The sequence below is a fragment of the Acomys minous genome (assembly GCF_964271855.1).
Source record: "Acomys minous genome assembly, chromosome: 10".
In the NCBI taxonomy this organism is placed as follows: Eukaryota; Metazoa; Chordata; class Mammalia; order Rodentia; family Muridae; genus Acomys; species Acomys minous.
This window is the reverse complement of record NC_140491.1, coordinates 53123186-53141001: the sequence shown is the minus strand read 5'-3', so window position 1 is coordinate 53141001 and position 17816 is coordinate 53123186. Positions and strand designations below refer to the sequence as shown.

Sequence of the window (17816 nt, the reverse complement as noted above, 5' to 3'; positions counted from 1 at the left end):
AAACCCATTCCTAAAAGAAAATAATAATAATAATAATAATAATAATAATAATAATAATAATAATGTCTGCTGCTGTTGCCTGCTGTCTTCCTTTACCTGATCCAGAGGCAACGCCCCCTCCTGCCTGCCCTTCCAGAGTAATAAATCTCCTCTATGCTAATTGGTGTCTGGGTGTGTCCTGTACCAACTCCAAGGGATGCCACAGCCCCCTCCCCACCCCCAGCCTCTTCAATGCTGCTAATTGGGATAGGGATAAGCTGGGAAGCAAACTTGTGTACGCCTCTTCACTCTCCATGCCATGCTTTTCTGGCTAATACAGGCACAAACTGTTCTAACGATATATAATCACATTGAGTCAGGTATTTGTAAGACATTATTTTCATCTCATCTTATCTGTATTTGATTTCTGGGGGGTGGGAGGGAGCAAATTCAGCAACTTCTAGTCTGAGCATCGCTGTTTTGTTTTCCACTAGAATGATGGAGCCTGACACTTTTATGCCGTCATTATTGTCATTTGTCACTAGTGAGAGGTCCTCACAAAGTCAAACGTGTAATAGATGCAGAAGGGACATTAAATTCAATCCAAGTTGGAAATTCCAAACTTTTTTCTTTCTTTCCTTTTCCCAGAAGTATTCCCTAAGGATCAAGCTTATGTACAATAATAAAAATGCAAATTACAATCACACTGCCACGCTGAAATACATCGTTTCACCTATAACATTTACAAAGATAAACAAGCTTGGTAAGTCACTAAGTTATGAGACTGTGAGAAAACAAGTATGTCATATTTTTATTAATAGGATAGGAGATTGATACAAGCTCTGCAAGGAACAACTAGACAGTATATCAGAATTTTAACTTGGAAGCTAGTTGAGGAAGTTCTAGGAAGTTAACATACAGATATGCTCGCACATAGAAAAAGCAAATGGGCAACATTCTTCATGGTAGTATTGTACGACATAGCAAAGGTTGTAACAACTCAAACACAATGAAATATTGGGCTATCATGAAAGGAATGACAAATGTGTGCATAATGGTAAGACAACACATGCCAGGATAGACTTCCCCTTTTCCCTATATATAGTATGGTATCATTTGTGTAACAACAGTAACCATGGTGCCTACAGAGAGCATCTGTAGAATGTGTCAACTTAACTAGCCTGAATTAATTCCTAGAATCTCTCTCCATGTACGTTCCTGGTGAGAGATACCTCAAAAAACTTTGCTACCTGGAATTTGGAAGATGGAAATGAAACAGCAGCCATTTTATTTTTGTGTGCTTAAAAATGTGGCCGCTGCACTTTTGTTGTCCACGTACACTGCATCTGATGGACAGGCTCGTTTCTCTGATGTGCAGCCCTTGCTGAGCCTCCACTCTCTCTTCTCCCAGACTCTCCTTCAGGTTCTGTGTCTTAGGTTTGGGTGCACATTTAACCATGTGGGAGTGGCAGCTTCTTCTACAGGACACCCAGTAAGTCAGTAAGAACTAAAACAGATTCTAGACTGACTGTGGTGGAATGAAAGAAAATGGCCGCCATAGGGAGAGGCACTATGAGGAGGTGTGGCCTTGTTGGAGTGGGTGTGGTGTTGTTGGAGGAAGTGGGGGTGGGCTTTGAGGTCTCAGATGCTCAAGGCAGTATGGCATTCTCTCTTCCTGCTGCCTGCTGACCTGGATGTAGAACTCGCAGCTCCTTCTCCAGCATCATGTTTGCCTGTATGCTTCCATGCTTCTCACCATGATGATAATGGACTAAGCCTCTTAACTGTGACCCAGCCCCACTTAAATGTTTTCCTTTATAAGAGCTGCCATGTGACCTAACAGCCCATGCTGATGACTTGCCGGATCCCTATCCTTCAGATGTCCTGTTTTAGCTCCTAATACACACAGAATCCTATGTAATACCCTTGACAAATAGGAGGTTGAGTAAATAATCTTGTAGTGGTTTGAGTTGAAAAGGCCCTCATAGGCTCATATTATTCTGACAAAGAATGTTCCTGCATTTTGCCCTTGATCTAAAAACCCACCGGAGGCTAAACTGATGAATTTTGGATTAATGGTGTTGACAGAGGATATTTCAAGACAGCCTAGCATTGATTGTGTCGTATGATTGTTAATGTTCACTCTTATGCAGATCTGTAATGAAACGAAGCAAGCTGAGCAAGGAAACATATAAAACTTACAGTTTGAGAAGCAAAGGGAGCACCAGGAAGTATAACAGAGATAAGTCCAGTGCTCAAGGAGATAAAAGTTTAAAGAAACTTTAATGGAATAAAGGGAGTGGAGACATCAGAGCAAGACTCCACCCAGCCAAGCTTCTACCTTGTAAAAAGGAATTAAAGAGAAGCTTAAGTGGTGAAGGAAACCATCAACAACAGAAAAGCTGATGTGAATATATTTAAATGAGGGGCCAAGATCCAGCCCAAGCAAGCAGCACAACTTGGCGGCTTCAGCCATGTTGCTTGAGAGTCAATAAGAAAGGGTTGTGGAATCTCCCTGTGAGGCTAAGAAAAGCTGCTGAGGCCAGGTCTGTACCAGGGTGTGGAGTCCTAGAGAGGCCACTGTGTGAAGCTGTGAAGGAGAAGCCTGGGTTGCCTTGGAGACTCCAAGATGTTAAAGATGCCTGAGTCATGGGATACCTGCCAAGGAAAGCTACAGACCAGGTGTGGAACCCGCACAGGAGAGAGAGAGAGAGAGAGAGAGAGAGAGAGAGAGAGGTGTTGCAGTCAACAAGGCTGGGAAGAGTTGGAGTTCTGCAGAGCGCTTTGATATCAAGCATGGAGATGCCGCATTTGGAGTTTGCTCAGCTGGTTTTAGGTCTTGCTTTGGTCCAACACGCTATCACTATGATCTCTTTCCTCCTTTTGGAATGTTAATAAGCATGCTGTGCCATGGTATGTTGGGAGTGTGTGATCTGCTTTTTGATTTTGATTTTCACAGGGAATTACGGTTAAGAGATTGCCATGAGTCTCAGAAAGGACTTTGGACTTTTAAACAGTGTTGAGACTGTGATTGACTCTGGGGGCCTTTGAAGTTGGATTGAATGCATTTTTGCATTATGATAAGGCTACAAGCCTGTGGGGACCAATTAGTGGAATGTGACTGTGATGCCTTGAATTAGAATGGGCCCCCATAGACTCGTATTTGAATGCTTAGTCATCAGGGAGTGACACAATTTGAGAAGGATTAGGAGGCGTGACCTTTACACGTGGCCTTATTAGAGGATGTGTGTCACTTGGCTTTGATGTTTCCAAAGCCTAGCATTGCCCTCTCCCAGCGGCCCGATGGTCCACATGTAGAACTCTCATGTGCTTCTCCAGGCTGAGTGAGGAGGATCTGAGATTCAAGACTAGTGTGGCTTACAGAGAGAACCTGTCCTTAAAAAAATTGAAAATATTAAATATGCCCTAAAGTTACTATTATGGTTTGTATGTACAAAGTCATTCTCGGACCTCTATGTTTGAGCAAACTTGTTTCCTCAGCTGCTGGAGCTCTTTTTGGGGAGCATGGTTTGTAGTTCACGGGATATAGTCCATGATGACAAGGAAGGCATGACAGACTGCAAGGGACAGATAGCTCTCTCTGTGGCACTGGGAACATGCAATACAACCTACTTACATCACAGTGGCTTAGCAGGAGGTGGAGTCCCAGCCAGAAAGTAGCCGGAGCCATTCAGGCCCAGCCCTACCACCCTCCCCACACCAGGCAGGACCCGAGGGTTACACACCGCCCCAAAGCAGTGCAAGCCATCTGGGAAGCAACTGTTCAAATACGTGGTCCTGTGAAGAACATTTCACACTTAAATAGGAACGTCTAAATCAAGCATGGAGACTGAAACCTGTAATCCCAGTATTTTGGAGGCTGAGGCAGCAGTGTTGCCACAAGTTCAAGACCAGTGTGGGCTACAGAGCGAGTTCCAGGTCAGCCTGGGCTACAGGGCAAGACTTCGTGTCCACCACCACCACCACCACCACTAAATTAAAAACGCGATGGGTTTGAAGTTCGGTTTTATATGTTGATGTACCTGCCTAAGAGGAGAGTTTGAAGTCCTTATTTCAGGCGTGCCTGTAAGGGACTTCGTTTCTAACTGGTCACTTTGGTGCAGCCGCAGGGGACGATTGTCTGCTTGCCTCCAGTGGGACAACGCGCATGTGAAAATAAGAATGCCCGACTCGAGCTCACACTCTAGTTTGCTTAATCCACTTCTGCTGAGGAAATATATGAATCCTAGAAGGGAAGTCTCGGCCCATCCTGGCCCTAAATAGCTCTTTCCTTCCTTTGGGGGGGTGTGCAGAGAGGGGTGGCCCATACCTGATGTTGCTATGCTCTAGCATCTTGTCAGGCTCTGAGGTAGCAGATTAGCTCCCAGACTCTCTCCTCAGGTCCCCATGTCTAGTTACTGTGGGAGTTCTCAGTCCTGACCTCTCCCTCAGACCTTGCCTTTGCAGCAGTGCCTCCCTCTTTCCTCTTGAGGCAGTATCATCACTGGTGCGGCCCATCTTTGTGCGACTTCTGCATTCGTGTCCACTTTTAAACTGCAGTTCAAGCTTCAAAAAAAAGTGTGTGTGCATATGTGTGTGCACACGTGCGTGCATGCCTGTACACTTTCCAAGTGTTGAAGCAGAATTTTTCTCACTTGTCCCACTGTTACCTGGCCCAACCTCACTATCACCCTCTATGTTGTTTTCCTCAGGTATTTGTTACAGCAACAAAAAGCTAAACTCATATACTGAAAGATAAGAAACCACTAATTTTGATTATTTTTCTTATGGAATGAACTACAGAAGGTTCACTTAAATTAGGTTGATAAGACTCATAATCAATATCAAATCACAATCAGCCCAAAAAGCAGAGGATAAACACAGTAAATTTTGTTAAAATTAAGAACTTGTTTGTTTGTTTGGTTTTTTATCAAAAATCAGCATAAAGAAGACTAGAAAGAAAATGCCTGATCCGGAAGAAGCTATCTGCCACCTGCATCCAGAATACATAAGGAAAATTATTGATCAGCCATCAAGAAAGACGCAATCTAATTTTAAGACACTTGGAAAAAGAACCAAGAGTGGTGAGTCCATACGTGAGAAGATGTCTAACACTGGGGAAATAGAAAATAATAGGATCTATTTCACACACTGCATTAATAATAATCCTCATCACTACAGTTGGAACATTACAGAGGTGCATTTGATGATGGGATAAAAACTGACACAAACGCTACAATAAACAATTTTGACAAAACTCAGAAATCGTTTCTAATCTGAAGATGGGTTTAACTGTGACATCTGTGCTGTGGCCATTAGCACTATCAACCTGACAGGCCACAGACTCAGCTAATAGACACACCTCCAAGCACCTGTGAGAGATTATCGACGGTACGTTCATTGAGGTAGGAAGGCTCACCCCCAACAGTGGGCAGCGCCATTCGCTGCCGTTCGGTGGGCTGGAGTCCTGACTTGAGCAAAAAGAGAGCTCATTTCTCCGTGGACACAGCATGACCAGATACCTCCAGCACCCCCAACCCTCAAACTGTGAGCCCTTCCTCCGTTTAGCTGCTTTGGTCGGGGCATTTTATCACAGTGAGAGGAAAAGTAACTAATGCGCCACTCACAAGATTGTTTTGAGCAGTAAGGGGCGCCGCATCTTTTGAGGTGCACATCTTATGCCCGCTGTCTCCACAGAAGGAGACTGACACTGACACAAGCACAGCATCCAGGCACTGAGCCCCAGGTTTGGGGTGCCGTGTCCATACAATCACTATCTAAACCGGGCGGGGTGAGCGTGTACCCCACAGGCCTTCTAAGTAGCTGACTGGGTCTTGACCTTGCTGAACAAGTGTGCTTACTCTGCAGCACAGACTCCTCCCTTCCCTTAAGCCAGTCCAGCCATATTATATATTAACTACATATTATATCATATATGTCATATATTATAACCCAGGGATAACCATGGCAATGCGCTAACAAAGCTACAAGCAGTGGTTTTAGTTGGAATTAGTGACAATGTGCATCTTTTATTTTTGATATTAGATATAAAATAAAAGAATTCTTTTTTTTTTTTTTTTTTTTTTTTGGTTTCTTGAGACAGGGTTTCTCTGTGTAGCCTTGGCTGTCCAGGACTCATGATGTTGACCAGGCTGGCCTCGAACTCACAAAGATCTATCTGCCTGCCTCTGCCTCCCCCAGTGCTGGGATTACAGGCCTGTGCCACCACCACACCTGGCTGCCCAAATATCTTTTTTTTTTTTTTTAAGATACAGTCTCTATATGTAGCCTTGACTGTTCTGGAACTTGCTATATAAACCAAGATAGCCCTGAACCTACAAAGGTCACCTGTCTCTGCTTTCCAAGTCCTGGGATCAAAGGTGCGCAGCCACCATGCCCTGCAAACTTTTAAATTCCATCACCTGGTACATCTTGATTGTTCATACATAAAAATGCATTAAAACCACGTGGCAACATTCACTTTAAAATTTGTCATATAGATGAACCTGATGTGCTAAGCTGTATTTATTTATTATTATTTCCGGGTTTTGTTTAAGATGGGATCTCACCCTATAGACAGGCAGCAGTGACCTTGGCGTGATTTTCCTACTAAGGTAGTCCTGAACGCACAGGTGCGAGCTGCCACTGGCCTCTAAACCATATTTATACCACTGTTCTAGAGTGTGAACTCATTTCCAGCATAAAATGTTGACTGCTGGGGACATGTGAAGATTGGCCATGCAGAATTACTTGTCTCCTCCGTCACCATGGGAGGTAGAGGTGCGGCAGACTTAGATACCCATCAGCAACCCTCTGCGTGCCGCATCTGCTCCACGGTCAGTCTCAGCGACACCCTCTCTCTCTGCCCTTCCTCCTCACCAAGCACTGTTCTCTCAAGTGTCCTTTCCTCCTTAGATGTTTTTTTGTCTAAATTGTACGTGTGTGTGCCTGTATTTGTGTGTCTGTGTGTGCCTGTGTGCCTGTGTGTGTCTGTATGTGCCTGTGTCTGCCTGTGTGCCTGTGTGTGTGTATGTGCCTGTGTGCATATGTGCCTGCGTGTCTGTGTGTGTCTGTGTGTGCCAGTGTGCATATGTGTCTGTGTATGACTATGTACCTGTGTGTGTCTGTGTGTGCCTGTGTGCTATGTGTCTGTATGTGTCTGTGTGTGAGTATGGACAGAAAATGTCGTTGGATCTCCTAGAGATGGAGTTCCAGGCAGTTACAATGTGGATGTTGGGAATCAAAGTGGAGGCCTCTGCAAGATCAGTGTGTGCAGGAACTGCTGGGCCATCTCTCCTGTCCCACTGATGACCTTTGTATCAGTGCCAGCAAGTAGGAGGGGCCACATCCCTGGTACAGATGCCCACACTCAACACAGTGCTGGGCTACTGTCTGGATGCACGCTGTCAGCCAACCATAAGATTACATTACATTGTTTTTTCTCTTATAAGCGTAGCAGTGTTGGCTTTGTCTAGCACTTTCCACCTTGCTTCCCACAGTGCTTCTTCTAGGTAAGGCAGGTGTAGATATAAGGAGGACAACTCTTCTATGGGCAATTTCATATTTCAAACTCACTTCTAAAAGCCTGTGACATAGCAAAGCAATACTAAGGTGCAGGCCTCTTCACAATGCTCTCGTATTTGGAGGTGTGGCTAAATCAAGTATTTTCAGAAGATGCAGCTCAAATTCAGAATCATCTTCATTAGAAGTGAAGGTCATTCCTTCTCAGGAAGAGATCGGTGACAGCCGCTTCAAGAAGACAATGTCTTATGTAAGTTAAAAAAAAAAAAGCTTTGCAGCATGAGACTGCTGTTTCCAACTTGAATACCATGCGTGGACTCGCTCCACCAACTGCTAGCTAATCTGACGAGGCAACAGATTAAATCAAATTTGGGTTTTGAAATATTTCTTCCATTTGTTTAGAAGCAAAGCCGATTGTTTCAACAGAGTGGTCCTTAAATACAATCTGTTAAGACAGGATGCAAACTGTCGTCAGAGAACTCCTGTGGCTTTGGGGTTCCCACACTGAGGTGTCCTGCTGGGATCTGGCCCTGTCTTCTGTGGCCTTGGCTTTCGGATCATGCGGCCTGCTCACTGTTTTCTAGTGGCAGGTGCTACCTGTGGGGCCACAGAGCCAGCAAGTTGCCTCCCCAGCGCCCCCCCCCCCCCCCAAGCACACAGCCTTTTCTCCTCTTGGTCTCCTCCCCAATTGGAATATTTCTTTTCTTCTTCCTCTTGGCTACCTCGATCCAACGCAGGTCCCCTTCTTTGCACCCTCCTGGCAAGCTCTGCTCCCCCCCCCCGCAATGCTAAGCAAAGCACGAGTTTTTGGTGGTCCACCTTCTGAGACAGAATTTAAGCACCAACGGGACAGGACTATAATCCATCTTGCCTGCTTCCGTGGTCTCTCAGCCATCAGCGACTTCTAGAAAAATCACCTATGTTATTCAGAACGTAAGCTCTAGGACAGCCAGCCAACCACACCACAAACCTCAAACTAAACCTGGCCGCTCACCAGAACTCAGGTTAGTCCCTCAACGCAGCAACTCTAGTCTCCGCTTGAAATTTTTGAATTCCTTTCCGAAATATTTAGATTCTGCTAAATTCCACACAATGGCCACTAGAGGGGGCCATAGTCAAATATTATAAAATCAATGTTTTGTTCTGTTCTGTTTTTCCTCCTGCCAGAGCTAAAATTCTTAAGGTCTTGCTACCCAATCCTCCTCTCGGTTATCCTAGCAGATTAGAGTAAGTGTGATAAATTGTGATGGAGTGCACACTGTACTCCACAGCAGAGCACCACTGGCATTTAGAAAATCCTCTCGGTTGTCACACCTGTAAGGCCTCCCTTTACCCCTCTTCTGGCCTAAAGGCATTGGGAAGTTGACCACCCAAGTTGGCCTCTCATCTGAGACCCTTTGTCTGAAATCTGTCAGGGAGCCATTTCCACCCAGCCTCACACCCTGCGCACCCTGGACCACTGTGACAGACAGAAAGTCCTGGTGATCTCCCTTTGTTGATCCACTGTCCGACTTTTCTCACAGAAGATGCGCGCCCCGCCTCCCATGGTCAGCTCCCTCCATCCTCAGAATGGCTCCAGCTGCCCTGTCATTGCTGGATGCTCTCTGCCACTCGCACCTTTGCTGTGACAAGCAGGTTGGCACCTGCATATGTCACCACACCATTTCTTTAATCCTTGTGCCATTGGGCTGCTCCACTGTCACCTGGTCGTCTGCCAGTCACACAAGTATAGAAGATTTGGGCACCATGGATAGTGAGCCCATCCCCCATGACCCCTCCATTACATACACACCCAGGCCTGCGCTGGACCCCACGTTTACCTAATGTCTTTCCATCCCATACAGGATCAGTTTCCCCATTCTTGCCCTCCACTCCTATGCTGTCTACAGCATTTGATCCCTAAACTTAGGCTTGCCACTTCTTTTTCTTACCAACCGTACTGTCCACCTTTTTTCTAACATCCTTAATTTTTGCCCATTTATAATATAACAAAATATAAAATCCATTACTTTCACTTTTTAACTTAGGAGGGCCAACATATCAACTGTGGCTAAATCACACTGACAGTGAGAGCACTATTTATCGACAGTAGCTTTATGATAACACGATACAATTAAGACAAGTAAGTCGCCCATGAGGCCTCCACCCTACACAAAGAACTACAGGCAGCTAAATTATGCCACAGGTGGGGAAATAGTCTTCCCCAGGGAAGAGCACACCAATTGGTTATCCAATGCCAAATGGTCAGCCCTGAAAACATACATGCAAGAAACATTATACAAACTGAGCAGGTTGTATTTATATATTTAGGAATATATATGTATATGCATAGACATATATGTATGCAACAATAATTAATGAAAAAAGAGACCATGGATTAGAAAAAGAGTAAGGAAGGCTATAGGGGAGGTTTTTAGAGTGAGGAAAGGGAAGGGCTAAATGATGTAACTATATCACAATCTCAAAAAAAGTAAAAGAAATAAAATTTAATGCAATAAAAATAAGTAAAAGCAGAAAGAAAAAAACCCAAGCCCTAGGATGAATAAGTAAGGTCACACAGCAAGCAAGTCAAATGACGAGAAACAATTTAATCTCCTAATTTAGGAGAATATGACCGAGGTATGTTGAATATCTGTATAAAAGTGTCACTGTGAGCCCCTTTGTACAATTATGACATGCTATCAAAACTCTTACGATCTTAGATATATAGTAAAAATCGAGGGAACTACAAATTGATACAAATTGATATCAAAGCAGGAAACTTCAACTCACCTCTCCAAATTATTAATAAATCAGGTGTTAAAACCTACCTGGGAATAACATGCTGAGCAAGATTGACTTTGTGGGCGTTATAGAACCCAGTCCTCCCCTATTAGACAAACACTCATGGTGTATTTATACAAACTGACAATTAAGTAGCCATTGGTTCGCAGGCGTTCTGGCCTTGGGATTCTTTCCACTTGCACTGATGACTCCAAACAGCTCCTATTTGTAAGTTAAAACTGAAAGGCGTGTATGTATTTGTTCAAGTTTCATCTCTGTTACTGCGATAAAACAGTAACAAAAAAAGTAGGTCAGGGCAGGAACTCAGGGCAGGCCGGCTTGCTATTCTACACGGTGTCACCTCTGGCCAAGGAACTCACTCACAGGGAAGTAGAGGAGAAAACCATGGAAGGACACTGCTTGCTGGCTGCTCCCCAGGCTCCTCCTCCTCCTCCTCCTCCTCCTCCTCCTCCTCCTCCTCCTCTTCCTCATCTTCCTCCTCTTCCTCCTCCTCTTCTTCTTCCTCCTCCTCCTCCTCCTCTTCTTCTTCTTCTTCTTCAGCCCCCAATTTTTTTTTTAAATAACAGTAAGATCCAGGGTTAGTTTTTGCAGCCTCGGCTGGCCCTTCGGCCTCTGGCAGGCTCGAACTTCCAGCCCTTGGAGTAGACATAGAGTTTGATGTGGCTATGTGGGGTCCCCAGGGCCTTGCCAAAATGCCAGTACACCTCTCTGCCCTTCCGAGGACCAGACAGGAGCACAGTGCCTCAGCCTTTGGGGGACTCCGGGGCCAGCTCACCCGCCGTGCACACACATTCAGTTTGGGGCACTTCCGAAATCCTCACATCACCTGTGACTGTCCCCACAACCACCGCGGTTTTGTTTCCTGGGCCAGGAAGCTTCATCTTTTGGATCATGCGCAACAGGAGCAGAGGTGGTCCGTTCGTGCGACTCATGAATAACTTCTTCAGCACAACCTGATTGAAGGTGGAGTTGGTTCGTCTGGCCAGAAGCCTGTCCAGCTTGACTAGCAGGCGCAGGCAGATGTCCTGTCTCTAGGGCTCCTTGTGCGGAGCCTTGCGGTCCATGCTGTGACGAACATCAACACCAACCATGGAGCCTCATGCTCAGCCAGGTCCAGAAAGTTAACTAACCTTTTTATATAGCCCAAGACTGAGTGTTCAGAGAATGGTGCTGCCCACGGTGGGCTGGGCCCTCCTACTGCAATTAACCATCAAGACAACCCCTCACACACATGCCCACCGGCCAGTCTGATCCAGGCAATTACTCAGTTGAGAGTCTCCTCTCAGCTGACTCTAGGCCGTGTCAAATTGACAGTTACAGCTAAGTAGGACAGCATTTATTAACTCAATTTTAAAAATCCAAATGTTTATGTGATAAAAAAAAAAACAAACTCATTGAATGTTCTTATAAATAAAATTTCCATGAAGAATGCATAGCCCTGCAATCCGAGACACTTGAAAGGCTGAAGCAGGAAGGTCTCAAGTTCAAGGCCTCTCTGGACCACCAAGTGAGCTCAAGGGTAGCCCACGCAACATAGGGAGTCCCTGTCTCTAAACAAAAATTACGAAAACAAGATCTAGGGATGTAGCCACTGGTAGAGCCCGGGCCAGCATGCCCAAGCTCCTAGCTTCAAACCCAGAACCATAAGAAAGAACAAGAAATTGTTTTATGGAGAAAATTAGAAGTGTGCCTTTGTTTCACACTGTGGTGCGTCTCTTTATCATCTGACCCAGTCAAAAGCTAACCAAAATGCAGCTCCCGCCTTCTCTCTTCTGACACCAGAGACCAAGAACTTAATATGTTAGCCTCTGGGGAAAATTCTAGATCTCAGCTATATCAGGAAGGCAGTGGATTGACTGGTAACCTTCTCAAACAGATGTTTACATTCTAATGCCTAGAACCTGTGTAAGTAAGCTTGTGTGGGAAAGGGTCTTTGGGAGCGGTGAGCGAGCCTGGTGTCACAAAGACAAAGGGAACCTCTGCCACCCAGGTAGGCTTTGGTGTGCCAGGTGCTGGCCTGGGCTTGTTTGTTGGACACAAACAAGGACACAGAGCACATTACATATGACCACTCGGTGGCCATCCTAAAGACAGACCGTGAACTTGTCAGGGCCACAAGAATACCCAACCCCTCCCCTTACCCGTCAGTGTGAGTCTCCACTGCCTCTTAGTGCCCTACGGCTCAAGTCACACCGTGTCACTCTCCTTTGACCCCGAGGTTTCCAGGGGAGGTTCTCTGCGGCTTCTAGCTCCCAGGGGCTACAGGAACTCCTTGGCCTGTGGCTGGATGACAGCCTGCGCCTTCCCAATCCTTCTCCTCTGTGTCTGGGTCAAATCTTTTGCCTTTCTCTAGAAAGGACATCTGTCATTGACTGGCCTTAGGGACCCATACAATCCAGGATGATCTTTTCAAGAATTTTAATGGCTCCCAGAGACCCTTTCCCACACAAGCTTTCACACACAGGTTAACCTTTAAGCATTAGAATGTGGACATCTTTTCTTTCTTTTCTTTCTTTCTTTCTTTTTTTTTTCTTTTTTTCTTTTTTTTTTGAAGGTTACCAGTCAAGCCATTACCTTCCTGTTATAGTTTACATATAGAATTTCCCCCAAAGGCTAATGTGTTAAATACTTGATCCCTGGTGCCAGAACATTCAGAGACGGGGCTCCCAGGAACTGATTAGATCCCCCCGTTGACTACATAGCAAAAACAACGAAGGAATATTTTAAATTGCTTTCTAAGATAATTGTGAATGTTTTTCTCTGATGCCGTACCAAACTTCTACAAGTAATAATTTTTTTTAAGTTTATGAAGTAGGCAAATATAGGGACAGGCTGGAATTCACTTGGCTTGAACTATACACACACCCCTTTCTGACAAAGTATTTTGCAACTCAGGACCGGCTACACCGCAACTTAAACAGTGGGATAAACAACCCCTCCTTAGCAACGTGAAGTAACTCCCTCTTTCTGTGTTTTCTCCTTTCATTCAAATGTATTCTAGAACGTGTTCTTAACAGACTCCCCCATCTCACCAGTAAATTCTGCTGTGCGCCTCAAGCGATTCCCTAGCGCAATGGGAAGTGATGACCAGCCTCCCACGGAAGGAAGCTGCTCTTGAGCCCCTTCCGCTAGCTGTGGGCTCCACCTGGGCTGGAGAAGTGAGGGGGAAAGGGGCTGAGGCGATAGTACTTCCCTGTCGGTGGCTAGGAACAGACTCAGACTCACAGCAGGCGAAATGAACCCAAGAAGTCCTGTGGCAAGGTGTTCCGGTGCAGTTTCTGCTTCTGGAGTGGAACCAAACTTTGGGGCTCCTTGGGTTTTAAGTTTCCCTCCCACCTCACTGGGTAATGCATAAGCTTGCTCGCCTGCCTGCCTGCCTGCTGCCTGCCTGCTGCCTGCTGCCTGCTGCCTGCTGCCTGCTGCCTGCTGCCTGCTGCCTGCTGCCTGCTGCCTGCTGCCTGCTACCTGCCTGCTGCCTGCTGCCTGCTACCTGCCTGCTGCCTGCTGCCTGTCTGCTGCCTGCTGCCTGTTGCCTGCCTGCTACCTGCCTGCCTGCTGCCTACTGCCTGTTGCCTGCCTGCTGCCTGCCTGCCTGCCTGCTGCCTGCTGCCTGCTACCTGCTGCCTGCTGCCTGCTGCCTGCTGCCTGCTGCCTGCCTGCCTGCTGCCTGCCTGCCTGTTGCCTGCCTGCCTGCCTGCCTGCTGCCTGCCTGCCTGCTGCCTGCCTGCCTGCCTGCTGCCTTCCTGCCCCCTGCTGCCTTCCTGCCCCCTGCTGCCTGCCTGCCTTCTTGCTGCCTGCCTGCCTGCTGCCTGCTGCCTGCCTGTTGCCTGCTGCCTGCCTGCCTGCCTGTCTGCCTGCTGCCTGCTGCCTGTCTGCTGCCTGCTGCCTGTTGCCTGCCTGCTACCTGCCTGCCTGCTGCCTGTTGCCTGCCTGCCTGCCTGCTGCCTGCCTTCCTCCCATTGGAAGGTTTGAAGTCTAAATGGATGAAAACAAGACCAGCAGCAACTTCACTTGTCTATAGAGCACAAACTGAGTGTGTGTGAGGGGGTGGCTGGGGAAAGATATTCCTTCCAGCCTCTGTCAAGGCAAGGAATGCCTGCCTACAAAGTGAGGTGCCTAACTGATCCCCTTTCAAGGTTAAAGGCACAAGGCATGACTGAGACACTGCTGATAGCTCATGGTGTCCTCTCAAGACCCCTAAATGGCACCTGCAAATTTCCAGTTGTTCTCCTAAACTTGAAGTCAATTTGCATCCCAGGCACAACAGAGTCTGGGGCAGATTGCCAACACTGTCCCCTCAAGCAGGCGTAGTGATTTTTAAGAGAGCCAGAGTGTCCCCTCCAACAATGACTTCTGAATCACTTTAGGGAGCAGAATTGAGAAGACAATCACCTAGACCACAGCTTGATTGGGGCTGCTTAATTGGGTCTACTTCTTGCCTTACCCGTGCTTTAAATGTAAGTTTAAAGCTCATGTCAGAGACTCATGAGATGGCTCAGTGACCCCGAGCCTGACACCGCACCATGATATCTCTCTCTCTCTCTCTCTCTCTCTCTCTCTCTCTCTCTCTCTCTCTCTCTCTCTCCCTTTCTCTCTCTCCTTTCTCTCTCTCCTCTCTCTCTCCCTTTCTCTCTCTCTCCCTCCTTCTCTCTCTCTCTCTCTCTCTCTCTCTCTCTCTCTCTCCCTCTCTCTCATCTCTTTTCTCTCTTTCTCTTGCTCTTTTTTCACTCTCACACACGACTGGATTATGGACTGTCAAGCAGAGGGAGACAAACACAACGTGAGAGTAGGAATATAAGACTTTTATCCAGCCAAAGTAAAACCCTTCCTAAGCAGGGACCCCTCTCGCTACTGCTTTTGCTTGGAAACTTCTATGTCTAAAACTGCCAGTCTCTGCTGCCAATCCTCAGGCACACAGCAGACAGTTAAAAGCCACTAGGGTATCTGCCACTAAAAGGCTCCATGACAGGTCATAGAACTGGGCAAATTAGGCCTTTCATAAAGCAAAACAAATTCACTCAGCTGTCAGTTCAATGCTTGTACAACCAATAGGAAGTGTTTTACATTTTTTTCTCTGACTTGAATTCTCATGTCTCTCTTTTTTTTTTTAAGATTTTATTTATTTTATGTATGAGTGCTCCATCTGCATATACACCTGTATGCCAGAAGAGAGCATCAGATTGCAGTATAGATGGTCGTGAGCCACCATGTGGTTGCTGGGAATTGAACTTGGGACCTCTGGAAGAGCAGATGGTGCTCTTATCCTCTGAGCCATCTCTCCAGCCCCTCCTGTCTCTTTCAAATGACTAAACTTTGGGAGCCTTTCTCTCCCCCATTTAATATAATTTCTAGACTAAGGATTCAGGAGCCATGTCCCTTCTGCAACATAAACTAACAAAGTGTGTTCGCCCTGTGGGGCTGTCCTCCTCCAATTCACTACCCTAACCACAAGGAAAGACACACTCAGACCACAGCATTTCACCCAGTTACTTGATTGTGTATATGACCTTTCAGGGCCCTCTTCTTATAATGATTAGCTCCATGACGCCTAGCCACAGATATAACTTCTGCCCCATCTCCCATTCAGGCAGTAACCCAGATCCCGCCAACACTTTCTTCTAAGCTGCTTGGGAGGTGTCTCAGTGAGGTTTTTGTTTTTTGTTTTTTGTTTTTTGTTTCTGGGAAGAGATACCCTGACCATAGTAATTCTTATATTTAAAAAAAAAATACGTTTAATTGGGGCTGGCTTGCAATTCAGAGGTTCAGTCCATGATCATCATGGCAAGGGGCATGGTGGCCTCCAGGCAGACGTGGTTCTGGAGAAGAAGCTGAGAGTTCTACATCTGGGCCAGCAGGCAGCAGCAGAAGACTGTGAGACACTAAACCCAGCTTGAACTTTAGACCTAAGCCCACCCCACTCCCCTAGTGACACACTTCCTCCAACAAAGCCACACAGTAACAGGACTCTGAGATGCACCAGAGGTACAAATAATGACACAGCAGGATTTTAATATTTTAAAGTTAAGGCATTTTAGCTGGGCACATTCCTAGCCAGCTTTCTAGCTTAACATGACCAAACCTGGTACCACGTCCTGCCGTGTGCTCGCCTCTCTGCTCCTGTTCACGTCTGTTCACCTCCATAACCCTTTGACAAACCCCCTGCATCTGCCCTCTTCCTCTCAGATTCCCTCTCTCTCCCAGAAGTTCCACCATAACCTCCCCGCCCAGCTAGTGGCCATAGCTATTTCTTAAAGCCAACCAGATAAATCTTTAGACTGCCTTAGGCAGGTGAGGAACATAAAGATGTGGTGTAATTTTGGAAGACTTTTCTACTCACCCATTCTAGTGCCCAAATGACGAGACAACGTACTATAGATTTATTCAACAAGATTTAAGACCTAAGAGCTGGGCAGATATCAGTCTATTCTGATGCTCCGAGCTAGTCTGGCTACTTCCCAGCTGCCAAACGGTACAGGACTTAGAAGAAATATTGGAGAAACTTAAAAATAAAAATGAGAAAAATACTCAGACCCAGACAAAGGAATTTAGACAAGAACCTTCCAAGCCACTGCATGGTGAAGGTGAAGACAGGTGGCCCAAGATTGTTAGAAAGCCAATCTCAGTCTATCCAGCTACTATGCAAGTCCTACCAGGAGGTGATAGGCACCCCCAAGATTATGAAGACGTTAAATAGAATCCTATGGATATATTAGATTTGAGGAAATATAAGGGTGTGATCACTTCATATGGTGTGCATTCACCCTATGCCAAGTAGATATTAAATTCATGGGCGACTCAGAACAGAATTATCCCCCCAAGACTGGAAGGATTTGGCAGCAGCAATAACTGGAAGCTGCTCCTCGGTTACACAGTGGTGAACATGGGGAAAGAGCCGTAGAACCGCAGAGTCAGGAGCAAGGTATTGATATTTCACATGATCAGTTGCTAGGTGAAGGTCAGTTACAAAGCCGGCTTGAATTTGATAATCACACCTAGGCGCTTTAAATTTAGCTGCTTTAAATGCTTGGGACAAGGTTGAAGAGTCAGGAAAGAGGTATGAGTCATTTGCTAAAATTATTAAAGGCCCCCCCCTAAAAAAAAAGCATTCAATGATTTTTTTTGCAAAGATTGACATCAGCTGTAAATAGAATAGTATCAGATTCAGAAGTCAGAAAAATACTAATAGAATCTTCGGCTTTTGAAAATTCTAATTCAGCATGCAAAAGAGTGATTAGACTTTATAAGGCAAGGTAAACACCAAGAGATGAATGGATTAGAAACACGGCTGATATTAGATCTCACATTTATGATGCTACTCTGTAGGCTCAATTTCCTTAACAAATAAAATTATTATGAGCTTATTAAATGAGTATACCTCCCCTATAACCCGACTAGCCTAAACGAGAGGAAAAGGAAATTAAGAAAAACAAGAATGAAGCCTTCTGGGTATCAATTCCTAGGACCCATTATCCTGGCATAGTCAGCTCTCTCTAGGAGTGTCTCAAAGTGGAGCAATGAACAGCCAAACAATA

General features: G+C 45.9%; 1 pseudogene across 1 annotated transcript; it reads right to left on the bottom strand.

Annotated features, from left to right (window-relative positions):
- Positions 1-10862: 10862 nt before the first annotated feature.
- On the bottom strand, positions 10863-11375 carry LOC311607268 (large ribosomal subunit protein eL18-like; annotated as a pseudogene). The gene has a single exon. The product of its transcript is annotated as a large ribosomal subunit protein eL18-like (transcript).
- Between the last annotated feature and the right edge of the window lie 6441 nt (positions 11376-17816).